We start from the raw sequence: 13,711 nt of genomic DNA on the forward strand, positions 1-13,711 counted from the left end.
GCCTCCTGAGTAGCTGGGATTACGGACGTACATCACCATGCCTGGCTAATTTTTGTATGTTAGTAGAGATGGGGTTTTATCATGTTGGCCAGGCTGATCTCAAACTCCTGGCCTCAGGTGATCCACCCACTTCGGCCTCCCAAAGTGCTGGGACTACAGGCGTGAGTCACTGTGACCAGCCTATAGAGGTAATTTGAGAATATTATAAGCAGTAAGACAATATAGCTGAAAGAACACAAAACTATGGATGGAAGGACTTGTGCCTCAGTTCACATTTTACCACTAAATTCCTGAGGAAACTTGGTCAAGTCAGATAACGCTTTTACTTTTCTCTTTTAAATGCCTACTTTCTAGTTGTTTTTGGTTAATCATGTAAGAAAGCAGATTTATAAAGAATAAATATGAACATGAAAAGCTTTATAATCTTGCTCCAACACTAATCTGGTTGCTGATGAAGAAGATGTAGTGGCAGGGCAATTTAGTTTGGGAACAGCTGAACATTGGCTTTTATGTACCTGAACTCAGAAAGAAAGGGTCACACTCCTGAACAGGAGCTAAGAGGAGAATGTATAATTTTTGACTCTTCAATCTGCCATCATGATCTCTAGTGTGAACTCCATCCTAGGAGCCATATTATGTAACCTACCAGCAAGACCTTAGAAAGAAAAGCCAAATACATTATAACTTTATAAAATAAATTATAACTTTGTCTTTTTAGAAAAATATCTAGACAATTTTTTTAGATTGTTTCACATGTGGTTTGGTTTTTAGGGGTAGCACAATTCTTCATATTTTAAATTTGTCTCTAGCTCCTATTTCTTGAGATTGGCCAATCCAGAGAGGAGTATGTCTACATATGTATCCACCTTTGCTGATTTATTGACCCATTGGGCTTTTGCTCTTCTACTATTAGCTACAGAGGGGCTTAAAGGGTCTATCTTAAACCTAGAGTGGTAATAGCTACCAACATTTCAAAAAGCCTGACTCTAAGGTGGTTTTCCTTAAAACGTGGTCCTAGGGAATCACGCTATGCCAAGGCATTGGTGTATTAACCTTTGTGATGTATTACATTAGATGGGCCTTGGACACAAGTCTGAGTAGAACAAAACCAAGGTTAAATAGTACGGGGCCTTTTCTAAGTCAAATAACTTCTAAGGAATTTATCAAATATAACTTCTAGAGTGTCATTGGAGAAGTGAAAAATAATACTAGAAGTCATTGTATTCCCTGCTCGAGATTTAGGACAGTTACATTACTTTAAAATATATCTGTGTTCATGGCTGTCAGAAGAAATCCCAACAAAATCCACACATTTGCCACATCCATTACCACTGTAAAGAATTGCTTTGAAATGCTTGCTCTAACAGTTACATGGCTTCAACTTCCTCATTTGAGGCTGGACATTTCTAGTTCTGGACTGAAAGTCTTCCCCCAAGGAGCCCAGCAATGATGTCACACCTACCAATTGCAAAGTTCTCACTTGCAATTACAACTACTAATGGCCAATGTCTATTGAGCACTTAGTGTGTTCATACGTGTACGACATGTACTAGACAGTCAAAATGTATATGATTTATCATTTAATCTACAGAACAGAACTACACAGCTGGTGTTATTATTTTCTCCATTTCACAGATTAGGAAACTAAGAAGAGAGAGGTTAAAAAGTTTATCCAACATCACGTAGATAGTAAGTAGAAGAACTGGGTTCAAACCCACTAGTTGCTGACTCCAGAGTATCCTTCCTGCTTTCATGCGGCCTGCATAGCTGTGCTCACAGCCAGCCGTGGTTTGATAGAAGCAGATGGAGGACCAGCAGCCCATTATATCCATAAGATTATGAGTATAAAATAATTCTGGTTAAATGATCTTTAATATTAATTTAACACCAAAAATCTAAAATGAGTAATATAAAAAGGAAAAATTTTATTAGACCAAATTCAAACAGTCACTAGTGCTTGATATGCTGAAATGTCCATACTCGTTGCTATAATTTCTTTGATAGACCATGTCACCAACATAGAATCAGCTATCAAAAATAAGTCTGCTCAATTTCTGGTACTTCCTTTCATAAAATGCGTGCTCCTTTCAAATAATCCGCTAACCCTACCGGAACTCACAGCACGGAAAGATCACTTCATAGGAGACACACGGCATGAGGGAAAACAGCCTCTGATTTGGGGTAAAGCCCAGCTCCTTCATGGAGTAGATTCTGCACCTTAGACAACAGGGTAGGAGGCAGTGTTTTACAACCATCAAATTTAGTGCAACTTCTAGATTTGTGGAAGTTTTCTTCATGCTTTGCAATCGTTCTTTATAAAAAATACATGGTAATAATGATACCTTCATCTTGTTTTGTGCTTAATAATGAGACGGATAAAAACTGTAGCTGTTCATGAGTACAAAAGTAAGAAAAAAACAGCAAACAAAAAAGGTAAGTCATTTGTTGTAAGAACCTACAAATAAATTAAACCTTGCCTAAGAGGTATTGATTTTATGTGGCCTCGCCTGTAGAATAATGTCAAGGGTTCCTGACAATCCATTACATTCAATAGGTAAAATCTCCTTATAACTTTTTTCCCCTTCCTGAACGATGTATAATCTATTTTTTCCTTGATGAAAAAGTAGTGCTTTATAAGCTTAGAAAAAGTTTCTTCTGATCACCTGTTCAACATCATAGGGAGAAAAATTAGTTATAATGGACTCTAGTGATGTGATAAGTCAAAATTCATATATACTTTCTAAATATACAAGCTGAATCCAGCAAAATGGAGATGATTATTAGGTCATCTTTATTATGAAATTAGAAATCATATGCCAGAGTGAGTGCTTTGCATTTTTCATTTGTGATTTCAGTATCGAAGAAGAAAACAAAAAGTTAATTATAGATTTGTGACTAATTTTCAATGAAAAAGATTTACTTCTCAATATCTTTAGAGCATTATGGGGAACTCATTTTTTACCGCCAGTACTAAAAGTCACTCCAAAGAAAACATTTAAAAAATAGTTTGTTTCTCCACAATCTAGAGAAATGCTTTTCTCAAGCCTGTAATAAAAAGATTATTTTTTACCATGAAAAAAATGTCTCTGCCTACCCTGATGCCAGAAGAAAACAAAGATAGATGTAACATTTCTAATAGAAGAGCAGATAGACCAATTCTGTTAATCTTTAAACCTGCAATTACTCTGTGTGTGTGTGTGCACACACTGAGTGTTAGCCATACCTGTCCTCCTCCTGCTGACAGCTTGGTAGCAGGAGGGAAATGAAGATGCCAAAAATTTCCTGACAACAGGATTTTCATTTTTAGTGTTTAATAGTTGTGTCTCATTTTGAAATTGGCAATTTAGGGTCCTGGTGTGCCAGGCAATGGGTTTCTGGAATTTCACAGTGGTGTGACTCTGAGAAGGGCAGTCTGACTGGTGTGAGTTTGGGGGCCTTGCATCAAATAAACCTCCATGCTTTATGATTTTGGGGGCCTTGCATCAAATAAACCTCCATGCTTTATGATTTCTGGCAGTGGCTGCCTGATTCTCAAGATTTAACCTAGACTTTCTTAGAAACTCTCCCATGCTGCCACATACCATGTAAGTGAGTGACTACATGGCAGGGTCACTGTGGCGTTAGGAAAGTCCTGACATGCCCTTGGAGAGTAACTTCAGGAGCAGGAATATCAGCTCAGGTAGAAAAGCCCATACACTAAGAAACCCTTCATTCTAAAGAAAACCGCTATAGCTGTGCATAGCTGTTATTGACACATAGACTGGAGGGAGGCAAATAATGCAGACGCTAGCGTGAGCCTTTAATGCTGACACTGGGCAAACAGTTTTTCATAAATGGATTCATTCATCCGTTCCATAAGCTGCCAGTGAACACCTATTACAGGCAGACACTGTGCAGGGTAGTGGAATAAAAAGTAAGTTAGGGCCAGGCACGGTGGCTCACGCCTGTAATCCCAGCACTTTGGGAGGCCAAGGCGGATGGATCACCTGAGGTTGGGAGTTTGAGACCAGCCTGACCAACGTGGAGAAACCCTGTCTTTACTAAAAATACAAAATTAGCCAGGTGTGGTGGTGCATGCCTGTAATCCCAGCTACTCGGGAGGCTAATCAGGAGAATCGCTGGGAGGCGGAGATCGTGCCATTGCACTCCAGCCTGGGCAACAAGAGCAAAACTCCGTCTTAAAAAAGTTAGGTCTAGTCGTGTTTACAGTCCACGACACTTATATGTGGACATGCCACAGCGGGATGTATGTACAGGTGCTGGAAGCCAGAAAAATGATCTAATGCTGCATAAATGGGAAGGGAACATTTCACAGAGAAGAGGATCTCAAGGATTAGAAGAAATTCTCCAAGTTGGCAGGGAGTGGGCAGAGGACAAAGAAGCCAAAGACCCCGACAAGTCCAGGGAAGGTGGGCTTCTGGAGGGTACATCAGTAGTTAGATTGCTCATACAGAACATTACATCTGGACTATGTCTGATAATGGGTGATGGTGGTGCTAGTGAACAGTTAGAGGAAGGATATGATTGATTAACCTTCAAAATTGAGGCTCAGGGAAACTTGTTGGGAGATCACCGCAATTGTCCAAAGCAAGACCCTCCCCGCTCGAGCCTCTGGGTCTGCAGCCTCTACTCCTTCCTTTCAATCCGTAAACAAACCCAAGGCTTTTACATCTCGAAATGATACCTCTCTTCTAGTCTAAAATTCCCCTTGCTTTTCTTCTTCTCACTCTTCTTCCTTTCCAGCTAAGCTTTTGGAAAAAGCAATCGAAGCCTCTTATCTCTACTTCCTCACATCCAATTCCATCGACAACTCTCTGTAATCTGACTTCCATATGTCCTATTTCTCTGAAACTGCTAGCCAGAATGTCCACCAATCTGCTAATTCTCAGACGTGATGGGCATATCCCAGGCCTCTTCCTACCTGGCTCCACCGTATTCAAAATTACTGACCATTCTTTTCTTCTCAAAACACTCACCTGTCTTTAAATGGCACAATATACGCCCTTCTGTTTCCTTTCTTCTCTGTTCATATTTTCACAAAAATCTTACCTGGGCCCCTCTTTTCTCCACCAGCTGTGTACCTGTTCTTGTGTGATACTTTCCTCAAACCAGTGCTTCTCAAACTTGAGCATATATCAGAATCTCTTAGAGGGCTGGAATCTGATGACAGGATCCCTCCTTCGGAAATTATGATTCAGTAGGTATTGGGTGGGGCTCAGAATTTGCATTCAGAAAAACAAGTTTCAGGTGATGCTGCTGGCCTGGGGAACCACACTTTGAGAACTACCACCTTAATCAATCTTGTCTATGCCTGTGGCTTATGCCTGTGCCTTGGCTAATAGCAAGACTGATGATTCACAGCCGTGGACATTCCCAAGTCTCTACCACAATGTTCCACAGGCATTGAAAACTTAACCCAATTCAGCCTAATTGAATCTCCTTTGATCTTTCCTCCCCGTATCCCCAAACCTATTCCCCCAACTAAATTCACTGTCTTGGAGAAAAGTACCTCCCACCTCACATCGCAAACTCCTAGGAATTGCTGCCTTCATAATTCTCTGATTTATATACTACTCCTGGTGCGCTCTGTTACTGCCCACATCTGGGCACCCCCTGCCCGCCTTTTTTTTAATACATGGACTATGGTGTCAGCCCCTAAATGATCTCACTGGTTCCAGCATCATCTTTCAAAAATCTATCCTCCACATCGCTCTCAGAAATAATCTTCCTTAAATGTCACTTGGAGCAGTTCACTGTGTGTAACCTCATTTTCTGTCCCATCCTCACAGAACCCCTAAAATGCAGGCTACTGATTTACCCACAGCAAATCTGTTCCTTTGGCCCTGAACAACCTGTTAGAGTTAGTGGCTCCCCTAATGCCAATAGACAGTGCACGTATTAGGGGTAATACTGACATTTTAGAAACACCATGTATTTAATTTTACTAGCACTAGTGCCTGGCAAAGTGCAAGGCACCCTGTAAGAACCAACATATTTTGTTGTTTTGACCCAATTCGAGTTTCCAGGGAAGAAATAAGCTATTTCTGAAATCTCAGGCATTGTTACATCCCCTTAAAGTTCTCTGGAAACTAAATTGGCTCTGAAGGGAGAAAGCAGATTATATACAGCAGTCATGTGCCACAAAACAATGTTTCTTTTCTCTTTTTTTTTGAGACATGGTCTCACTCTGTTGCCCAGGCTGAGTGCAGTGGTGCAAACACAGCTCAATGCAGCCTCGATGTCCTGGGATCAAATGATCCTCCTACCTCGGCCTTTAGAGGAGCTGGGACTACAGGAGCACGCCACCACAACTGGCTAATTTTTTATTTTTTGTAGAGATGGAGTCTCACTATGTTGCCCAGGCTGGTCTCACTCTCCTGGGCTCAAGTGATCCTCCTGCCTTGGCCTCCCAAGGTGCTGGGATTATAGTTTGAGCCACTACTGCTGGCAATAATGTTTCAATCAACAATGGACCACTTGTAGGACAGTAGTCCCAAGAGATGATAATACTGTATTTTTACTATGCCTTTTCTATGTTTAGATACACAAATACTTACCATTGTGTTAAAGTTACCTACAGTATGCAGTACAGTAACATGCTGTACAGGTTTGTAGCCTAGGAGCATTAGGCTAGATGTGTAGTAGGCTATGCCATCTAGGTTTGTGTAACTACACTCTATGATGTTCCCATAATGACAGAATTGCCTAATGATGCATTTCTCAGAACATATTCCCATCATTAAGCAACACATGACTGTACTTTCTCTATGGATGATCCTGGTTATCCTACTAACACATAATCCTAGGTGCTTTTTATTTCAATGATAGATACAGGTGGTATTAGTTTTTTTTCAAATAAGTTTGCATTCGAGGGTATCAATTACATACAGCCATACCTCAGTATCTTTGGGGCATTGGTTCCAGGACCTGCTGCAGATTACCAAAATCATCAGATGCTCAAGTCCCTTATATAAATTGCATGGTATATGCATATAACCTAAGCATATCCTCCCTATACATTAAATCACCTCTAGATTACTTATAATACTCAATACCATGTAAATGCGATGTAAATAGTTGTTATACTGTATTGTTTTTACATTTGTGTTATTTTTTATTGTTACGGGATTTTTTTATTATTCTCAATCCATGGTTGATTGAATCCATGGATGCAGAACCTGCTGATACAGAAGGCTGACTGTGTTCTTCCGCAAGCTTGTCCTATAGGGATGGAATGATGATTTGGGCTATATTTCTGGCTTAGCTACAAGCCACCCAAACTCTATGGACTTAAGATCTTTTCCTATAAAAGAAGGTATTTGGCTTACTTAGGTCATCTCTTGAGGGCAGTTTTCAGCACAGTAGTTGGCATGATGACATACTCTCCAGTATGAGTTGGTAAAAAAGAGCGTTTCCTCTGCATGAATACATGAGCAGTTAAGAGGCAATGGAGGAATGTAGAGAGCTGTACAGGTAAAGCAGCACCTCTTGTGCATTACGAACTGGACTTGGATCTGTAGATCTGTGGAGAGGTGAAAAGGCCCAAACCATAGACTCTGTGGCAAGGATGGCAAATGGAACCCAGCTCCAGCTCCGGGGGTGGGATACTTCAGTTACCCGTAGATAAAAGAGATCACTAAAGTGAAATGAATGTTATAAATACAGCAGTTAACTTTTTAGCAATTCGCATTTTTGGACACAGTGTCCTCTGAGTGTCTGTTAATCAATTCCCTTGTTTCTAATGTCTTAAGTCAACATTTAAAAAATTATAGTCTGAAGACCACCTGCATCAAAACTATTAGTTTTAAAATGCTTATTTCCAGGCCCCAACCCAGACATCCTGAATCACAAGCTCCCCAGGTGATTCTTATGAATACCGAGCTTCAAGAACAACTGTTAAATGAAAAGAACCCACTCAGGTATGGCTAAAGTTGACACGCTTAAACTCACATGGACTTGGTCAACACCTAGAAGGTCACCAACTAGTTCTTTAAGAAGGGATTACCTTTGCCTTCTTCTGCTAGTTATCAGTTACACCGATAATATCGTTAATTACAGCTTGCAAGACTAACCGGTCTTTCACAATCTATTTTCAACGTGAAATCGTCATAAGAGATAATGTCTATGCCAAGGTCTCAGATCATATTCGACAGATTCACTACTACTAGCTGGGCAGCAAGGAAGAGGATTCAGTGCCCCAAAGAGAGCTTTTTCACGCAACACATGCAAATGAAGGATGCAATTAATTAAATATTTCTTTGACACTGCCCAAACGCAAATGTATCCTGCTGCTGAACCTTCCCTTAGCTTGTTGCCACAACCATCAAATACAAACACAGTGTAGGGAAGGGTCACTGTAATATGCAATACAATAAATGTATCAGTGGAAGACCAACATTAAAAGAGTTATTTGCTAATGGGCACCATGCCAGGGTTATTCAGGCAATGCTGCCTGCAGAATTCCTAAGCTGAGTTCACAAGATACAGATCGATGCACCTCCAAAGAGAGTCTATATCAATCTCCATTTCATTCATTAGCTCCCACTTCGAGCTGGTTGGCTGCTAGTTAACTCTTTAATGTGGGAGAAACTGTCAGTGTAAAGGCCACTGGGACACGTGCTCTTCCCAGCTGTACTTGACCTGTCAATATTTCTTGCAGCAGACTGTTTAAACTGGTACGGCTAATGGCAAAATGGAGACCTATGGGGTTTTGAAGGCTTTCATAGCTTTAGAATGGCTTACCATCCAATAGCAAACATTAGTAAATTCATCCCATTGCTGTATTTCTGCCTGTGTCTTACAATCCAGGTGCACACAAACTAGGATAAAATTATTTTCCATAGTTCTATTCTTGAACTCAAAGGTATTTTAGACTACACATTATGTAAATGTGGGCTCCACTACAATGAGATACTATCACACTAAGGACTTGGCTGCAGTGGAGATCATTAGTTTGTGATTCAGCTCTAAAGAAGCTCCAAACAATGAGAGAAGCAAAGCAGCACTTTCTATAAAGTTAGGATTCATTTTCAATTTGTATTGGTCCAGGGACAACTTTATTGTTGCACAGTGGAAGAAGCTGGATGCTCAGGGGGATGCTTGGTGCATGAACTATTTCAAGCCCTTCTGAAAATGTAAATAAGAGCCCTAAAACATAAAGGCATAATTACCAAAACAAAGAATAGTCTCAGACCACCAGGAATAGCTGGCTTCGCTTATTTTCTTTCTACAAATATTGAATTTACTAATTTCCCTTGCCTTACTGTTGAATAAAATCAATTTTCTCAGTAGAGCTGATCTCTGCTTTGTTTGAGGTTAGATGTGAAGTTGATATGCATCCTTAGATATACTGTTTGGGAGAAAGCCTTGAATATTTAACCCGACGTCACAGCAAGCCCTCCCTTCTCCATCCTGGGGGGGCATATATTGATTCATTATTTGACAATCAGGATTCTCCATAGGTTAATTGACATGTTTGGAATTCATGGCAAGAAAATCTGTGCATTATTTTAAAACTCCTGTCAAATTGTTTGTAGATATGGTTTGATAACAACACCTGTTTTTTCCTCTCTTGGCCAATACAATCCATTGAGAATCCTGGCTTAAAAAATTTCCCTGCAGAATTGTCAAACATATGTATTTGTATTTCATTACTTGGGTAATAGCTGATTTGCCAAGTTCATTTACTACTAGTTGCTTCTCAAACATCTCAGCGGGATAATTAAGGAATACTAAGAACTGAAACTGTACTAAGTTAGGAGGGGGCTGGAGCCATTGCCCAAATCCCAGTCCTGATTAAACTGCTGTCCAGAATTAAATATTCAGTAACTCAAATTCTCTTTTTTCTTCCTTTACTCATCATCAAGGAGACAGAGCTTTTCCACAAGTTGTGCAAAAGAGACCCCCCTCAAATTATCCACTCCAAACAGATCAAAATCCTGTAGACTTTCAAGTGAAAGATATTTACACTCAAAATTGACTTGGTAATGGTCTAAATGGTGCTTTCTCTCAGTGGATATATATGTGGGGAGACAAAGTAAATAGGAACTCCAGGAATATGTCCTGGAAGAGAATAAAGAAAGGCCAGGCATAGTTCAAGGTTATGGCTGAACACAGCAGCACTGATGAGAATTTGGACAGCTAAATACCCTCTCTTGAGAAATTGTGGATGTGAAGAATTCTAAAGAAGAATGCTGAAGTATGATAGCATTAGAGTTTAAATGCTCTCAAAGAATCTTGCTGGCTCATTGCACAAAGCAAAGAGATATTTTAATCATGAGCTATCTATCATCACTTGAATTGGAATGCCTGTTGTTTGAAGTCACAAGCTACCAAGTCCTGTGATGTAGGTTTTCAGGTCTAGTGCTAGAATAAAAAAGGTATGAACATGGAAAAAAAAAATAGAAAAACAAATGGCTGTGGACTCGACAGAAGATACTGTGTCTGAAATGCTGTCCCTTAAATTTGGGACAAGGAGAAGTAAGGATCATGGAATGGTGAGTTTCTCAGACTCTTTCCTCTGGAGAAAATGAGAATATATGAGAGCCTAGAGGGAATGTGTTAAAAAACAACAACAACAACAACAACAAAAAAAACCATTGAGGAGTACAAGCCTCACTGCTATCATTAGTTTCTTCAGTCCATCAGTTTTTCAAGTTCATACACACACTATAGAAAAGGATATCCAGGATGCAAACCAAAACTCTGTTTCAAGTGCAGGCACCAAAGTAGTAGATGGCTGAAATCTCATCAGAACAAACTCTAATGTGAAAGGGCAATTCTGATAATGATTCTCACTTATTTCTCTTTCTTCCTATAGCAATGCATATTCCTTCTTGACATATCACTGATAGACTCAAACGGGTCCTTAAGAATTCCTTAGAGAGATCCACCTGGTTTTCTTTTTTTTTTTTTTTTTTTTTTGAGATGGAGTCTCGCTCTGTCACCCAGGCTGGAGTGCAGTGGCGCAATCTCCCCTCACTGCAAACTTCGCCTCCCGGGTTCACGCCATTCTCCTGCCTCAGCCTCCGGAGTGGCTGGGACTACAGGCACCCACCACCACGCCTGGCTATTTTTTTGGTATTTTTTAGTAGAGACGGGGTTTCACCGTGTTAGCCAGGATGGTCTCGATCTCCTGACCTTGTGATCCACCCGCCTCAGCCTCCCAAAGTGCTGGGATTACAGGCGTGAGCCACTGCGCCCGGCCCGCTCCACCTGGTGTTCTATCAACTATGCATTGGATGTTCATGGGGAAGGTATTATTGATTTCCCAAAAGTGAAAAAGTTACTGAACTTAGTGCTGGCATGATCTTGTTTCTTTCTATTTCATTAAGTGAGAAAACTGTATCGTTTTCTTACTCTCTCAATACCCAGGAGCCCAGGCCTAAGGAAGGGGAAACAGTTCAAACTCTTCAAATAAAATAAAAGTAAGACAGAAGAGCCAGAGAGCTTCTCTTGTCACATTTCTACAATTTCCGGCTTTCAAGCCGCCACTTACAAGCCACTTCTTGACATAATCTTTGGGCTTAAACACGTGAAACAGTGTACCAACCAGCTTAATAAAAAGACAAAGATGATATGCAACTAATGGACGGAGCATCGCAACTAGGTGTTAACACATCATTCATTGAACTAAATGCTCTTTCAAACTCTGCAGCAGAAACAATTAAAGTACTGACGGCAGTCTTAAGTTGCTTCAAATTGTCTGGCACAATTGATCCACAATTATCTTTGTACTCCCTGAAGCCCCCAAATGCTACCTTCTTCATTGACTTTACATTTTCTTCACAGTTCTCCAACCTGTGTCCTGGCATACTGAATATCTGACAAACTGAATATCCTTTGGAGAAGCCCATTGTGATAGATCTGGGAATCCTAAATATTCTATTAAAAATCTGAGCTGTATGCCCCTTGAATGCTTATAAGCAGATCTCCATAGCAAATCATATTGATTTTAAAAAGAAATCTTACTCTTTTAATAAGAAATCTTATTGAGAATTTAAAGATGAGAGTTAAACTGTAAGACAAAGAGATAACAAACCATTTTTTCCACTAGCTTCACAACGCAACATATTAGAGAATTCTGTGATACAGGCTTTATGGCAAAGAGGCATATTCAACTTCCAAAGTGTGAACTTTAAAACCACTCATAACTGGTGTGGTCAAGGAATTTTGTTCACCATGTTCGCATTTTTGGGTCAAGTCTCTGATGGCCAATAAATACACTGCTGATAAGAGATTTTTCTGAGGGTTTATTTACATGGCTGTTTGGACATCTCTTTGTTGACAAGGAAAACTCTTAAGTGGCCAGTTCATCAGTATCTCTGTGAACATCCTGTGGAACACAGCACATCCAAATGTGCTTTGCTTTTAAAGCACAGTGAAAGGAATTTGTTTTGGAACATAGGCACGGATGTGCTCATCAACACTAACTTATATAAATAAATATCTTTCTAATATGTTTTTACCCTAATCTTTCTCCTTTTTGTTGTTGATGTTCTAGTAGGAAACTGTGCAAAGTTATGTGCGTGAAAAACCTTCAGGATGGAGAGAATCAGCTGCCTACCTTGAACTACCTTGAATAAGGCTGCCTTTGCTCTAAGAAAACCTGAAAAGTCTTCAACTAAAAGCTGAAAAGTCTTCAACTATTACGTGAGGATCTGCAATTGGGGTCTATGCTGTAGTGACTCAAGATCACTGATAGAACTTAAAGTCTAATTTTTTTTCAGTTAGGTGCATCCCGATACAGAAATAGTGAAGAGTATTTTAGCTAGGACCCAAAATTGCCAAGGTTCTTGGAACTTCACAAAGGTCAAAGCTTGAACTGTGTCTGAAGAGGGTATCAGAATGTATCTTTATTCAGTACCATAGACTAAGAAAGAAAAACAACTTTATTTGTACGTTATATGAGGAATCTTCCTCATGATCTCACATTCGTTATCTTAGTTCTGTTTCCTCAACAATGCTGTGACCCAGTGTGGATTCCCATGGATCTTATTGAAAATGTTTATTAAAACTGCTACTTGACAGAAACTTTATAATTTTAGACTAATTTCTCTGCATCCCCTCTGAATAAAAATTCACATGGTCATTGAATTTTTATGTGACAATAATGCATATATATATGTATAAATATATATAATACTCAAATTCTTTGATGCTTTGTGTGGCTTGGAATAAATGTTAATATTACAGAGGATATGGTTGAAAGAAGTTTTGAGTATAGTACCCTTAACAAACATACCAATATTTAATGCTGCAAGCTCCACTCCCACTTCATGGCACTCCCAATTCCTTTTCTCCTATTTACTTTTTATCTTTCTTATCCCTTTGTATGGATAACCTAAAATACTAAAAAACTGATGTATTTGGTTTCTTTTCTACTTATTGTCTATCTATCTCCCTCCACTGGAATATAAACTCCATACAGGCAGGAAGCTTTGCTTTTTTCACTGGTGTAGCCCCAGCACCTAAAAATGGTGCCTGTCACATGGTGGGTGTTCAGTAAATATTTGTTAACAAGTGAGTGGCATCATTAGTTTAATACAGGCTAGCAGACATTGAATGATGTTGTCATTCTGTGCTTCCATGATGCTATCTTTCCCAATAAGTTAAGGATGGCCCAATAGTCTACGTTTCATAATCACCCTGGGGAATATTGCTAAAGGTGTTAAGTATTAACTGTCTCAAACACAGTGGGAGGTATACATCC

The 13,711-nt window shown here is 39.6% G+C and overlaps 1 protein-coding gene and 1 long non-coding RNA gene across 12 annotated transcripts in view; one reads left to right on the plus strand and one right to left on the minus strand.

Moving 5' to 3' along the window:
* The window catches only part of LOC129526621 (uncharacterized), a 148,679-nt gene extending 147,342 nt beyond the window's left edge, over window positions 1-1,337 (plus strand). Inside the window, exon 3 of the long non-coding RNA XR_008671299.2 lies at window positions 1-1,337. This exon is cut by the window's left edge and continues 71 nt beyond it. This is a non-coding gene — a long non-coding RNA (uncharacterized lncRNA).
* Window positions 1-13,711, minus strand: part of NPAS3 (neuronal PAS domain protein 3) — an 867,326-nt gene that overhangs the window by 162,915 nt on the left and 690,700 nt on the right. The window lies entirely within an intron of this gene.

The sequence above is a fragment of the Gorilla gorilla genome, chromosome 15 (assembly GCF_029281585.2).
Source record: "Gorilla gorilla gorilla isolate KB3781 chromosome 15, NHGRI_mGorGor1-v2.1_pri, whole genome shotgun sequence".
Lineage (NCBI taxonomy): Eukaryota > Metazoa > Chordata > Mammalia > Primates > Hominidae > Gorilla > Gorilla gorilla.